Source organism: Centropristis striata, chromosome 24 (genome assembly GCF_030273125.1).
Source record: "Centropristis striata isolate RG_2023a ecotype Rhode Island chromosome 24, C.striata_1.0, whole genome shotgun sequence".
NCBI classification, from domain to species: domain Eukaryota; kingdom Metazoa; phylum Chordata; class Actinopteri; order Perciformes; family Serranidae; genus Centropristis; species Centropristis striata.
In genome coordinates this window covers 9,808,523-9,824,803 of record NC_081540.1, presented here as the reverse complement: position 1 = coordinate 9,824,803, position 16,281 = coordinate 9,808,523, and the positions used below count along the sequence as shown (strand labels likewise).

Here is a 16,281-nt window from a genome sequence, read left to right as displayed (position 1 = left end):
GAATTATAAGTCTACATTTTAGCTCTTCTTACTGAGAAAACAGCCAAGAGACTTCCTGCAACACTGCAGCCTGTATTAAGACGATAAAAAAGTTATTTTTCAAAATAAAATGCCAGTTTTTAGCTAGGGAGCAACTAACCTTGCAACAGAGTAAAAAAAGCACATAACATGCATTTTGTTTCTTCAAAATAAGAGTCCTCTCAAGGAATTATTAGTCTACATTCTAACTCTTCTTACTGTACAAATAATGTACAAATTTAAATGTGAATTTGACTGGCAGAGTGTGTGTGAGACAGAGGGGGGTGGGAGATTGTGACAGCAGCAGTATCAGCAGCTAACAGCACCCTCCTCCCCTCCCCTCACCTCCCATTTCACCTCCCTCAGGTCTTCAGAAAAGAGGACTTTGCCTGAGCCGAAACCTGCCGCTCTTATTCTATCATCCTCTACAAACAAAAAGGCAGCCGAGCGAGAGACGGGAGACACGGGGAGAGAAATCGGAGTGGAGAGAGAGAGAGGAGGGATGAGTAAAAAGAGGGAGGGACTGAGTAAAAAAACACGGGGAGAGATTTAGCTGTGCAGGTTCAGATTTCCAAGCGACCCCTGTGTTTTCCTTCTTCATCAGCTGCCCTCGTCGTGGCGGTGAGCAGATGTAGCAAACACACACCCCCTTCAAGTCTTCTAAAGCGTCTGATCCGCATCTTAACTTAAGGAACATATAATGTATTCCAAAATAATATGACACAAAGGGATGAGAAATAGCAGGATGAGGCCTGTAATAAGCTAAAAGGGCTACGTGGATAATAACCTCTGAGTAGGAGATGTGGAGACCCGGGCCTATATGTTTCTCCTTTGCCCGCCCGGGATCTCTAATCCTGGGCTTTGAGAGGGGGATGCAAGGGGAAGGGGCTGAGGTTGAAGTTAGTGTAAGATGCATTAGTGTCTTCTACACATGTGCGCCCTAATCCCTGCTCTCCAGCTTTTTCTGAGCTGCTTTTGTATTTCATTTTTCTCCTCTCCCTCTCCCCCTCCCCGCCCTCCATCCTCTTTTCTCTCCTCCGCTCCCTCTTTCCTCCGCTCTCCTCTCTTGACCAGTTAAATCCCGACGGGGCCGCTGGAGTGACAGGCCCCATTCAGCGGTGTGCTGGGGGTGACAGCTGGTGAGAGGCCCGTGTGAAAGAGCGTTGCCCCCATGATGCCTCCGCCACCCCTCCTCTCGCCGCACACACACATACAGCCGAGGCAGGAGCGAAAGGGCCGGGCAGCAGCTGAGCCGCCTCTGCCTCGTCATCCCTCGTGTCCTTTTCCACCCTTTCAGTCCCTTTGGACAGTCCGAGAACAGCCCCAGCACGGGGGAAAACAGGTAGTTGCCATTTTGAAGTGTCAATCTGGAATTCGGATTCAGTTCTGTCGGGGTCATTCTGCAGCGTTTCATCAGCTGTCAGTCAAACCTCATTGGCGGTAAAGTTTCTGTTGCAGGTTTCTGTTCTGCTCTTATTTAACGTACATTAGGGCTGGGTGACATATCGATATAAAAAAGAATGTGTCGATAGAATAAGACGTATCGCATATATTGATAAAGTAAAAAAAAATGTATCCTTTCTTGCAAGAGTTTAACTCATTAATTATTTCATAACTTTCATTCCAACACAGGCATCATATATCATAATATCCTTGGCTGTCATACAATCAAAGTTTTTCCTTTGGTGGAAAGTTATCAACAAAATTACAAAGAAGTATCCGTAAGTATAACTATAACACACCTTTGTTGAACACTTGATTCCTATTGTTCAGTTAGGCCATTGGATAACGTAGAGGAAGTTAGGGCTGGGCGATATATCAATATAAAAATTATATCGATATGATTTTAAATGTGATGTGGAATAAGACCATATCGCATATATCGATAAAGTTAAAAAAAAAAAGTTCTTTATATATAAATGCTGCCCTTTCTAGGGTTTGTCATATTAAGTTCTTTTGTAATGTTCGTTATTCTTTTCTCATATAAATATATTTATTTCAGAAAAAGATTTGCCTCTTTTATTTCGTAGGCTATGTTTATTTAAGATGTTTTATTTAAATGTGCAATTTATGAAGCTTTGATTTAAAAAAAATACTCCTGTTGTTATACAGTATCTATGTTCACTTAAATATAAGCTTTCAATAAAACGACTTGTGATATTCAGCCCTAATATATCGGGATATGACTTTTGGTCTATATCGCCCAGCCCTAGATCTGCTTTTGCTGCTTTTGTTTAACGTACAATATGTAGTTTTCTGCTCCTTTAAAATAATAGCAATAGACAGAGCAATGGCATCAGTTCCTCTCAATTAAGATTCTTTCAGTGTTTATTGTTCGTGGCAATTTTTCCCCAGATAACTGAATTATCTGCAGTTTCATCCTCTCCAAAACCAAACAGACCCGGTGATTAAATCCAGCGAAAAAGCAGAGTAAAGTAGTAAAAAATATGTGTGTTCCCCTCGTCAACTGAGGGGCCGGGAGCCGAACTGTTTACTAAGCTTGTTTCTCTGATAACTTAAGATCCAGTTCAGGAGGTTTTTAGCAGGAGCTGAATTATCCGCAGAGGTCTCCTCTGCAAAACAAACTGATCCAGCAATTAAAAGCGGTAAATACACAGAATTAAACAGTTTCTTGGTAAAAAATCAGTGTTTCTTCAATGCCGTTCAGTGCTGCCAATAACGTTTCCTCACTGAAAACCTAAGATCAAAATGCTTGATTACTAACATCATTCATCTGGTCAAAATATACTTAAAAATGTATCATGAAAGTGTGGCTGAAACCTAGATATAAAGTCCATTTATCACAGCTTCTGATGGAGAACAACAATGCTGAAGCTTGTGTAAAGGAGATGAAGAAATAAGACTGTTGCCTTGATTAAAATTACAGGCTTATAGGTTTGAACATTGATGGAAACGTTTTGGATAATATAAGTACAAATGCACAAATGTTGCATATTTTAAAGGTAAATATGTAACCTTTATAAGAGAAAAATCAATTATTAATACAGAATTCTCTTTTTTTTTTATACAAATACAAGTCTGACTTAAAAAGGAATTATATTTTTTCACATTCATCACTTCCTCACTTTATTTTAAATAAACTACAATGATTTTCTTGCAGCAGGAAACATATCAAATCTGGGCGAAAAATCCCCAAATCTGGAACTTTTTAGTGAAAAATTAAAACAATGATCCTCATTTCTGGAGGGAATATGCTGTATTTGTTATTTATATTAAACCAAAACTATACTTAGGAGCAAAAATAGAGGCTTTTAACAACTGTGTGCACAGGTTGATTCACTTTTGGTAACACTGGAGCACCAAAACACATTTATTTGTGCAAAAATGTCAAGGATTGTGACTTTAACCGTCATTTACGGCAACCCGGAACGATTTTAACTTGCTTGGTGGGTTTCAACGAGGCTCCACAGTATCCAGCTACTTGATCCAACTGCCCTCCCTAAAGTACAGTAGTTGGTCTGCTCTCAGCATGGCTCTCTAGTCAGTTCAGTTCATTAACAAGGGGGAGCTTGTGTTGCTCTGAGGCCTGTATTATTGTGTGTGTTTGAGCGAGTGCTGATGAGATGGACCTACAGCAGTGTGTGTGTCTGTGTGTATATTTGTGTGTGTGTGTGTGTGTGTGTGTGTGTGTGTGTGTGTGTGTGGGGCCCGTCTGGTGCTGCCCTCATGTCGCCCATGACAGCATGTTCGTTCTCTGCCCCCAGCTTGCTTGCGTTGCCTCGTGTCCATCAATCTGTGAGTGCGCCCTCACCTGCACCTGTTTGTGTGTGTGTGCATGTATGCATCACTTATTTGCTCTGTGAGTGTGTTTCCTCCCACATTACGGTGTGTGTGTGTGCGTTTCCCTGCCTAACGAGGGTCCCTAGTCCATATGTGACTTCCTCATTAACGGGCCCACATGACAGGGACAGAGGCGCTGGCCGCTGGCCCAGAGTAGGGCTGACACTGCCGGACCCCCAGACGCCAGCGGGACCGTGTGTGTGTGTGTGTGTGTGTGTGTGTGTGTGTGTGTGTGTGTGCTCGGCCACAGATGCCCTAACCATGTGGCCCCCTGTTCTCTCTTCCAGTTAGGACCACTAATTACAGGCTGGATCTCTCCCCTCTACCTCCCTCCCTCCATCCCTTCCTTTCTCATTCTCTTTTTGTCTGTTTTTGAAGTGATAATGGCGTCATTGGGTCGTAATTGGCCGGCTAAGATTGATAGTAATTGATAGGAACGGTTCACGGTGCGCTGCTCTACAGTATGTTGCGGGGTTGTTAGTTGAGAAGGTGTTTGGTTTAAACTGTCTGGGAGGAAGATGGAGAGAGATTTACAGTGCAGCAGGGGCTAATAAACAGAAGGAGAAGCTGAAAATAAAAGTTCGACGGGAGCAGGTTGCGAGCGAAATGACAGATCTGTGCAAGGACAAACTAGCAGCACACAACAGTTTGAACAGTCGATGCTGGCAGAGTGTGTTAGAGCGCGGCACCAGGCAACCCGCCACAGCAGTGATTGACAGGCTGTCACAGAGAGACTGCTTTCCGGTACTTCAAGTCAACTTTCGCAAAAACACTACTCTGCCTGCCATACTTGGCAGAGGCACAATTGGATTACAAGCAGTTCTGTTTGTGCTGCCGGTGCCACATTCAGTGGGAATCACGGGCGAGAACAAATAATGTCAGCGAGGCTTTTATTGTGTGCAGTTAGTGGTCACAGGGAGTGTTTTTCCCATCATGCTGAGCTGCAGTGAGGACACATAAACATGAAGTGACACTCAGCTCCACCAACACCACAGTCGCTATAGTGCTTCCTGCTGACTTTGGAAAATAAGATTATGATGATTAGAAAAGGACAGTTGCTCTTTAGCAGTTTGGGAGCAGTGTGCCAAAAAAATATGAATAATTCTGTAGACACAGTCATTAACAAAATTAAATTCTGTAGAGACGTTGGTTATTCTACACATACCACACTTTATGATGCTTGTGTCCCCCCAATACTGAGATATGCTACAGGAATATGCACCATTTCATAGCAGCAGTTTATAAAAACTGGCAGACCATTCTCATTCCCAGTTGCAAATACTGACTCTTTATCACCACCCTACCAACCAAGGCAATATAAGATGCTCAAAACAAGGGCTCTGGAAGTCAGGTGACGTAGTATAAAGAGCGAGAAAGTACGCACAGGTGTCTCCTCGAAAATGTCAATAGCTGCAGACATCTCCTGGACACTGGTTGGGCGGATGGGTCACAGTTTTCAATTCCAATGCTGTTCTCATTGATAACTTGTATGTGTAGGAATCCTTGATTTTTAACAATGAGCCTCATTTTTAGAGGGAATATGCTGTATTGATTATTTCTATTAACCCAAAACTATACTTAGGAGCAAAAATAGAGGCTTTTAACAACTGTGTACACAGGTTGATTCACTTTTGGTAACATTGGAGCACCAAAACACATTTATTTGTGTAAAAAAAAAAAGTATAAGATGCTCTGAGCAAGTGCTCTGGAAGTCAGTTGAAGTAGTATAAAGAGTGAGAAAGTACGCACAGGTAGGAGGTTGCAGAATGGTCTCCTCTCAAAAACGTCAATATAAGGCGTTTGTACTTTGTAGTACTTTACAGCAGAATACGACTTGTATTTACCTTTTCCATTGTACTCCGACGCCATCTTGCTGTAGTAATGATCGTCAGCGATGCAGAGTTTGAATATCAGACTCTGGGCTGGAGGAAGGGGAGGTGGATGAGTCGATAAAACGTCGGACAATCAGCCAGGAGAACGAGGATCGTGTCCTGTGTGAAAACAAAAGTCAGTAACTTTTTACATAACTTCCATTTTTTACGTAACTTCCGTGGCTCACATTACCCTCGTAACTACTTCACTTCAAGCATTTATTTACTTTTATTGTTCTTTCATAAAACTTAACTAGGAAGTCTTTTGCCCTAAACCTAGGTCAGTTGTTTTGTAGGCTAAATTTACGGAAACTGTAGCCTTTTTTACAACCACGAACCATATGTGTATGTATACAATGACATGTGTGCTATTTTTGGATTGCTCCGCTGTACCGGAAGCCGCAAAACACTCAGGCGTGCTTTTATGGGTGGTATTGACAAACGGTTAATTCTGTCTTTTAGGTTGGAGATCTTGTTGGAGGTTGGGGTAGAAAGATAGGTGAAAAAAAAGTGTAAGTTCACTGACTGAATGAAGGCTATGCAACTTAATTTACATAAAACCCAAGCTATGAACTTTTCTTAAACCTAACCAGTATTTTTTTTTTTATTCACAACTTTAACTATGGGTTCCAAAGGTTTAAAACTTTGACATCACTTTTTAATACACTGGGTAGTCCTAAACTATGATCAAAGGTCCGGACCCCAACTGTGAAATCACCTGATTAAAATACAAACAAATATAAAGACTGATTTCAACTTATTTGTTGGCAAACTTCTTGAAATGTTCTTTAACTTAAACATTAACATGAATTGTGTTTCACTTTCAACTAAAGCTGCAACTCTCGCTCTTTCTCGACCAGTGGCTCTAAAAACATCAGTGCAAGTGTGAAACATAGTTAATCACTCTAATGAAATATTGTTTGAGCAAATTACATTTTACTCTCCTACACAATCCTTCTGTACAGAGCTTCCACTTCAAAAATCAGCATCCAAAGAATGCTTTATTAAGCAGAACATTCAATCAGAATTAGATGGTGTACATTTCATTTTTAAAGTTATTTTTTACTTGGAGACAGACAGCTGATAATTTAATCATTGAGTTAGCAGTTTATGTGTTTTGGAGATTGATTTTTTTACATTTTCTGTTTGGTTTGTGTTTCTGTTGGTAAAACAGGATTATAGAAAAACTACTGGCATGATTTTAATGAAACTTGGTAGCGAGATGAAGCATAGGCCAAGGAAGATTAACAAATTATTATAATTTTTGTCAACACTACGAAATAGGGCTTTTGATCTGCAATAATTTGGTGTTAGAATAATCGGAAAAACATCTTCACGACTGAAATAATTCCCATGAAGACCAGCCTTGGTCAAAACAAAACCCCTGAAAGTCAACAAACATTTTGGTAAACATTTTTGTTTCCAGGTTACAAATCTAAGCTCATGAATGCACTTAAGTTGGAAAAAGATTCCAACTCGGGAAATTGGACCATTGAAGGAGCAAGTAAATGCACCATCGGTCTTGGCGCAGGTCTCGGCTCCCTGAGTGCCATCCTAGTTTATTCATGTTTTGGACCTGCTGGATTGTTTTTGTCACTGTTCACACATGTAAGCGAGATTTGTTTTGCCAAACTTTCAAGGCTTTGGTAGAATTCTGTTGGTATAATGGAAAATAAATGGAAAATAGTACATGGCAGACTTTAAAAATGCTTAGAGTGCCAGCACAACCCAGCTGCACGCAGATGTTCATTCCAGAGAAACATGACAGCAACACTATCTCAAGGATTCCCACACAACAAGTGGGAAGTTATCAGTGAGAACAGCATTGGAATTAAAAACTGTGACCCATTCGCCCAGCCAGTGTCCTGGAGACGTCTGCAGCTTTTGACAACCACCAGCTGCTCCTCGCCACCTGCACTGACCTCCTGATCTCCGGGTGTGAGCTCTGATGGTTCTCCTACTATTGTACCTGTCTGGTTCACACATGTAGCTCTTCTTAGTTACATATATGCTCATTTCAGGGTCGCCGGATGTTGTTAAGGAACTATGAAATCAAATGATCTCCATTAAAAGTTCCTTTTCAAGGTTAGTCAGGCGGCTTAGCCAGAGAAAGGGGACACGCCGGACAAAAGCACCAATTTTTTTCCACATACTCTCTATCACTATAGGTTTCAATTTTTGGTAGGAGCCACTTCATCAAGATTGTGGATTGGAGAGGGCAGCCATATAAAGTCTATGAGAACCTATATATCTTCCAAGCCACTCAGAAGGTCAATCTTTGTGTCAAATTATACAATTTCTGGGTCCAGGAATCAATTAAAGCTATTGAGAATATCACTAGATGATTATTTGATCAAATAAATATGCTCATTTTCACTCAGACTGGTAGGCAACTCGCTTCAAGTGCTGCAGCAGGGAATCCTGAGTTGAAAATGTTTGGAATCTATGTTCACAGAGATTGCGGATTAGCGGTCATGTACACTGCTTAAAAAAATCAAGGGAATGCTTTCATCTCATGTCAGATCTTGATCAACAAATTATTTACAGTGAGTCATCTAGTGATATTCCCAACAGCTTTAAATGATTCCTTGACCCAGAAAATGTATATTTTGACACCAAGATTGACCTTCTGAGTGGCTTGGAAGATATACTGGTTCTCATAGACTTTATATGGCTGCCATCTCCGATCTGCAATCTTGATAAAGTGGCTCCTACCAAAAATTGAAATCTCTGGTAATGGAGAGCATGTGGAAAAATGTTGGTGTTTTTGCCCGGAGTGTCCCCATTCCTCTTAAATCTGGTCCTAAGCCACCTGACTAGTGTATAAAAGCTCACTGAATCTTTGCCCAGTGTTTCCAATCAAATATTTTCTGTCTACATCGAAAACAATATTTCATTATTAATTTGCTTCCATAATTACAATATGTGATTATTCACATTATCATGGATTTTTCTTGGACGACGTATGCTTGAGAAAATGCGTGGCAATCATTAAGGTACTGTTTGGTTAAAAAAGCCTGATTTACGACTGTGCAATTGTACAGGGTTTAGCGACTAATTACTGTGTACATTTAAGACTAAAAAAGGCAGCTGATTGTGTTACAGAGCTATTTAAACATGTATGTTAATTGGTCAGGTTTCCACACAGCCTGTGTTTTATCCGCAGATTGTCGGCTCAAGATTTTTCTGTTTACTTCAAAATAATTACCTGTCACACAAATGTTCAGGCCCCAGGGGCAGTTTAGCGTCCTCAGCAGATATCATTTTTCCCTAAGCGGGTCTTAAACTGCCTCCTGGTGTTAAAATTAATTGCCCCTGCCCAGACGCAGGGTTGACCTCAGACAGCCGTTTGACCTCTGACCTTCCAATTGTCATGTTGCTTTTCCAGGGTAAACAGAGACAGAAGGCTGCCTGTCTGTTGACCTCATGCTCCGTCTGTGTCTGACTGTTATATTCAGGCTGTATTACATTCACAACAAATAAAAAACTGAAACTTCAGTGTCAATTATTTAGTGCTAACTTTCATCCTATTATCTGTTAAAACTAGAAAAAAATAATTAAAATTAAAATTAATTTAGTTCAAATACAATTACAACCCTGATTCCAAAAAAGTTAAGAAAATGTAAATAAAACCAATGCATTAATATTTTATAATAATTTGTTTTCTGTAAATTTAGACTGAACTTAACTAAACTATTCTGTTTTTATAATGTTGGGTAGATTAAGAAAACCATGAATCATATCTTATAAACTCAAATGTTTAATAATTATAATAATACATTAAATGTATATAGTGCTTTTCTTGGCACTCAAAGACACTTAATATAAAGAAAAAAATAAATAAGAACATAGATTAAACCCTCTGGTATCACTAGGTACATTTTTCGACCAAATTTGTCATTTTTTACTTTTGTTTTGGCAATAATTTTGGCTGTGATACTGCATATGGCATATGATTTTTGGAAGAAGGTCTTTTTTCTTGATGTACTTTGGAGTTCAAATTTCAAAATTCAAAAAGTTGTTTAAGAGGTTTATGCAGAAAAAAGTAGAAAAAATATTTGTATGTGGACATTTTTGGCTTTAATGGCCTTAAAGGGCAATACATTTTAAATCTGACACTACACAAAAACTAAAAATGCATCAAAATCAATTTTGTTCTTAATCTTTGACGTATCCAAGTTTGTGATAAAATCCAATGCCCCAGACAAAAATAATTTATTATATGGAAAATATCTACACTTGTGGGTTTTTTTCTTCATAAAAATCATCAGTTCATCACATTGTGCAATCAAACTGGCATTTAAAGGGTTAAAACACCCCAAAAATTTTTATGGTAGTAAATTAAAGTTGGGTCGCTCCCAGCGTATTTTGTCTCATTTATAGATCTATTTTTCTTGATAAATAAGCAGTATCCCTGCTAAATAACATGTTTACAGTGTCACAAACAGGTTGTGTGTATAGCTTCATGGTTGGCAGCTATTACTCATCCAAATTTACTTTAATGCTACAATTCCCAGTCCCCACTACCTATGTGTAGCTACACTAAATATAGCAACACGATGATTTACTGTTATGTACTCATATAGACAGCAGGAATTCAGTGCTATAGAGCTTGTGGCAATTTGGGGGTTACAGTTTATCAACCTTCCTGTGTGTCTGCCAATCAAACGGTCTGTCTGTCAGCCAGTCGACAACAAGCATCGGAGATAAAGAGAAAAACTTGTTCTCAGAATAGAATCAGCTGTTCTCAGACGCTTTCACTCTCAGGAGAAGCACTCCTTGTCTGACAGTGGCACAGATAAGACCAAGATTTCTTTTTGGGAGAGAATAAGTGATGGAGTGAACAGCTACATGACTGCAGAGTGGTCACGAGGTGCAGCTTCAGGCCTAACAAAGCTTTGTCCTCTCTCAGAGCCATGTCATTTCTTCACCATGATTGCCCTCTCGAGACATCTTGTGGCGCTGATCTGAATCACTCAACCCCCCCCCTGCTATTCCAATCCCTAAAACGCACCCTCCGGTGTTTAGGTTAAAGAAATCAAGTGAAAAGAGGAAATTAATTTTGTTTGAACCCATTTCACCTTTTAAAGTGCCCCCGGGTAGCCAGAAGGCAACGAGAAGTGAGGTTGGATGTGATAACAGCTATCTGCTAGCTGCTTATGGTCTGCAGCGCTTTCTCCCCCACAATGCACTTCCACAGTGGCTGTCCAGGGGTCAGTTTTGACACATTTAAGGTCTGTACCCTTGGATGTTCCTCTAACTACACAGAAAATACTGTGCAGTATGTCTTAAACATGTTGTCTAGGAATGAAAGTTGAGTAGGAATGAGACTATCCTTTAAAAAAAAAAACAACCCTATAGTCTTTTGTTGAAGTATCTTATTATGACAGTATCCTCTTGCAGAAAGTGGTTTCCCAATGGGCAACCAAAAATCAACGGTGACTTATTCTATCTGAACATAACAAACGTTGAACGAAGTTCTATGTCATGTTAAGAACTACGCAATGTATTCTCACAAACAGGAGAATGGTTTCTTAGAAGTTTGCACCAGAAATTGCAAAAGTTATGTAGCCAGTGTAGTTATTTTATCCAAGTCATGATCCTTTCCTAAACCTAACCAAACCATTTCACAATGCTAACCATGTGTTTAAACTGTGACTTGACGTGGTGATCTCCCGCCACCCATAGGGGCAACAAATCCAACGGTACACTCACGGTACAACGGTGCCTTCTAAAAATAGCACACAGGTACGATCCACGAATGTAAAAAAGACTGCAGTTTCCTTGGATTTATGTTGTAAAACCACTGATCTAAGTTGAGGGGAAAAAACTTCTGGTAAGGCGTTGTAAAAGACAGTCAATAAATGTACTTTAATGCCGGAAGTGAAGTACTTACAAGGGTCACGTGACTACCGCAAGTTATGTAAAAACTTAAGTTATGTTCAAAAAAAGTTCATTTTTGTTTTCACACGGGACACAAACCCTGCTCTCCTGGGTGAAAGTCCTCGCTTGTTTGACCCATCCATCACGCCAACATCCAACCGAACGCGGGAACCCGCCCTTTTAAACTTCTCTTGGCTGTCAATCACTACTACGTCAGCAAGATGGCAGCGGACGCTTAACAGCGGACGATGAAATACGGAGACGTAGCTGGTTTTTCGCCGCCTGTACGCACGACCTATATTCACGTTTTTGACGGGACACCAGGCTGTTCTGTGGGTCGTATTAAGGGGTTGGAACAAAAAAAATGTATGATTAAGAGGACTTTTTGGTCGGTAAAAACTAATTTAAATTGGCTCTTTTGGCCTGTCATACGAAGACATCATAGCAAATTTGCATAAAGATGATGAATTTGTAGCCTCTCTTGGTTTCAACTTGTTGCCACATGTCAATCAATTCTCTTGCCTAGTGAGCTGACACTGGAAACGACTCTCTGGCTCTTATGGATTTATAGTAGCTTAGCAGATGTGAACATCTGGTTGTCAAGGAGTTTGTGTATGAGTTTGTGTGTGCTTGCATCTGGGCCATTTCTTGCAGACTATTAATTCTATTCCGTGTTGTTCTGTGCTTTGTGTATACATTAGCGGACATGAATAGAAAAGAAAAAGGGGGAGTAAATGAAAAGAAAGGATCAACTGATAGGATCTGGAGAAAGAAGCCTGAGGTTGTTAAAGGTAATGAATCTATACCTGTGTGTCTGCAGCCATTGTCGCTTATAATTGCAGTGGTGTTCTTCAGTGGCTGAGAAATGCCAAAGAGGGCCGCTCAAACAAAACACCTGCCCCTGCTGTTATTTTACTACAATATTTCCTCCCTGACAATCCCCTGTCTCAGCCTTTCACAGGCTTCCCCCGCTAAGAGTCGGCCAAGGAGACATTTGTTATAGAAAGAGAGAAGGGGTGCCACTTGGGAGACAAAGGGAAAAGTGGTGACATTATGACACGCCTGTGATGTTAATTAAAATAAGAAAAAGGATCTATTCAGCAATGTTTCACAGATACAAAACAATAATCTTTTGTGTGAGAAGAGAAATGTAATCCATACGAACCCTGTTGCATTGAGCTTAGCATTGGACATCCCCTTAACATAATAAGCTTTACAATGAAATGTCACTTTTCTGCCATTTCCACAAGGATTCCAGCTTATATGGTGATGGGTTTGTGTGAGGTGAAGCGTTACAGCGTGTTTCATTTTATTTCCTTTGCTTGTCATTTAAGTGTTTTGTTATTGGTACTGTATATCCTCAATGTTTTGTTGTCGTTTAAGTCTCTGTTATCCAACGCGGCTTTGTCTTAGCTTGTCATCTTTTTTGAAGGAGATGATGTGTGATTGTTTCAAGGCCCTTAGGGTTTGTTTTATTTCCCGTCAAGAAAATCTATATTTTTGATGTGCTGTATCACCGAGCATGTAAATACTGTAAGCCAATCTGAGCGTTCGCCTTCAAGTATTTGGGTGTTGGTGGATGTCAGGCATGCATTCTGTCACTTTCTATCTTGTTGTCATTGGTAGGATGAATGCATTAGGACAGACTTCAATGTCTCCAAACTGTACAATGCTTTCCTCAGACTATTACAATTCTCTTCAAGCTGTGTGTGGGTAAAGTAGAAAGAAACACCAATCAGTTCATAAACATATCAGTTCGACAACAGACGTCATGCACTTTTTGCCAAAGTGAACCCTTTTTGGAAAAGCTTCAGTACACCTGAGGTGAAAATCTGTTTCTCTAAAGGTGCAGTAATGTTTAGATGTGGTGATTCAGGGGGACATGAAAGCCATTTGACTTGCTCCTGCTGTTCATGAATCCACTTGCCGGTGCGAACTGGGGCATTATCATTTTGAAATATGGAAACTTCATGAATGAAAAGCACTTGCGCCATGGGGTGCACCTGTAAAGTGGTCTCAGAGCCCTTATATTCCACCACACAGAGGAATCGCCGGACTTATGACTCAAAATATTGCTATGCATATGTCGAGAGTACATTTAAAGATCTGCCTGCATATTTAACTATGACAACAGCTTTTCTAGGCATATATGAGGACACGATGTCCTGTTTTACTTTATTATTTCATACTTTATTATTTAATACTTTTAAGAATATTTTGCATGTCCTGTCTATATAGATTAGGTTTTTCGCATGTCAGGTAACAGTACATTCGAATTGTGGTTAAAGTTGGAAATTCCAACGACACTACTTGGTTATCTTGGCAATGATTCATTCCATTAGGTACTTTTCCCTCTTGTGAGCTGCTATGGGTGTGGCTTGGGAGAGAGAATCGCCCAACTTCACCATTTGGCGGCTCATACATTTTATTGTTAACGTTTTATTTTTTAAATGTATTATATTCTATTTTTCTTTTTTTTGTGTGTTGTTTGTTTGTTCAATGTTGTCTCATTGTGACTACATGGGCGTAAGTGTACTTATGTGTGTGTAAGTTAATAACAAGTTATGTATTTTAATAATGGTAATAATAAGTTTATATAATACATTACTATGTGTTATACATACATATATATAAATATTATTGTTGTTATTTAACTGAATATAGTAAATTAACATAGGGAGAAGGGGTGGGATTTAATAAGCTTTGGCTTCTTCCCACTCCTTTTGAACAGGTGTTGTCTTGTTGTTGTTTCATTTTGTGTTGTTGTCTTGTATTTATTGTTGTTTGTTTTTAATTGTTCTGTTCAAATAAATTCTCAATCAATCAATCAATCAAATAAAGTACCTGCCTCGGGTTGGTACTTTTCTGAGCTGCTACTAACTACTCGACGCTGATTGGATACGGTTGAGGCGGGATCTGACGTGAGTAGAACTGGACACAACCACAACATAACAGCGCCATTTTTAAAAGAAATAAAAAGAGCAGACTAAGACGAGAGAGTCGAGAACAAGACACCAAAGAAGAGAAGATGGATGATGTCTCAACTATTTGGACTGTTGTCACCGTCAAAACTGTCGATGGATAATCGCGGAGTGTCGCCAAACTATTGACGCCAAATTCGAACTCCGTTGGTTAGCCGCTACAAAAAGTACCTGTATGGGAACAGAGGCTGAGGGGAATAACCAGTTGGCATAGTCAAAATACTCAGCCGCTTCCAAAAAGTACTCAGTGGAAGAAAGCCTATTGACTTCATAAAAAATGGATGTAGTTTCCATGACATCACCCAAAGGTTTCTGATGAGCCATTGGGGAGCTATTTGTGGTGGCTCTGGCTTAGTTTAAGTTACATTTGGATGCAATATTATATACATTTTTTCGACAAAAATGCCAAAGCCAAATTACAATTTGATTCAGTTCAGGGGGCTGCGATCCATTTAACAAAATCAGTTATTTATATCAACACACAAAAGCCAACTTGAATATAATTTTACTGTTTTGTTACCGATGCATGAAATACGATTCAAAAAGTTTGTAGTGACAAACACTTTAAATTACTTAAAAAATTGGTGTGTTATACAAACACCAGTTGGTGACACCAGGCTGTAATGTCTGTCTGTTAGTCCACCAGTGTTGGTCCAGACTGAGATATCTCATTAACTATTGAAGCAGGTTGCCATTACAGTCGTCCAAACATCAACGGTCCCTCGGTGAGTTTGGATTTACACTTCTTTGGGGTTTTTTATGTTGTCACAAGTTTCCAGTCTGTTCCTTTCGTCACTTTTTATTATTATTATTATTTTGCCTGCCTGACTGTATGGGTTTGATATGCCAATGATGCAAATAAAATGATAGCTTGAAATGACAAGAAACTGCAGGGAGCTCTTGCTTCTCTGAACACTAAACTGGGCCAATTTCAATAATGATTAGCATTTTTTTTGCCAGCATGCATATAGTAACTTGACAATTAGGACATGTTACTTCCTCTCAGCTGTGCTTTCTAATGTGACACATTTTATTCTAAAGTTAACAAAAAAAATGTATTCACAAGGTATTATTTGACCTCTGTAACTTTTTTGACTGTCTGTCAAACGAGCTAAAAGTACTCATTGAGTCGAAAGATGATGGACAGTAATGGCAGGTTCCAGCCACGGAGAAAAGTTACAGGTTGAAAGAAAAAGCCTATTCAGTGCTCAAACTGCCTTTTGTTCCTCATGAGGGGATTTTTTGAGGTATTTAAATATACATGTGTCTAATTACTACCTTGAAAATTAGTATTTCAACCACAAAACAGCCCTTCCTCAATGACTATTTAAAAGAGTGAACAATCCCTGAAATCATTGCCTGGAAATAGACATATTACAATACACAAGTGCCCAGCAGGATTGTGTTGTGAAATGAGTGTGAAATACAAGCTATGTGCACCCACCAGGAAAGGAATACATGAAGAGGATGAGAATAATAAAGTAGAAACTGACATTGAAGCACTGCAGAGGAGGTGGAGGTGGATAGGGCGGATGGATCGCCCAATTCTCCGACCTTGGTTGAACTCCAGAGTCATGCAAAGGAGTTCATCTTTAATTTTTGAGTGAACACATTTTTTATTTAACTCAATGTAGCCTTCAACGAATGTTTTAGTTGCCAAAACTTGTCCAAAGTTTTGGTCTAACCTTGACAATATTCCACTCTCCAAATCTGATAGTGTGCTGCCT

At 39.6% G+C, this 16,281-nt stretch overlaps 1 long non-coding RNA gene across 1 annotated transcript in view; it reads right to left on the bottom strand.

The window, feature by feature from the left end:
• LOC131962687 (uncharacterized) overlaps positions 1-16,281 on the bottom strand; it is a 78,622-nt gene that overhangs the window by 42,344 nt on the left and 19,997 nt on the right. Inside the window, exon 4 of the long non-coding RNA XR_009389954.1 lies at positions 5,664-5,810. This is a non-coding gene — a long non-coding RNA (uncharacterized LOC131962687). The remainder of the gene's footprint in view (positions 1-5,663; positions 5,811-16,281) is intronic.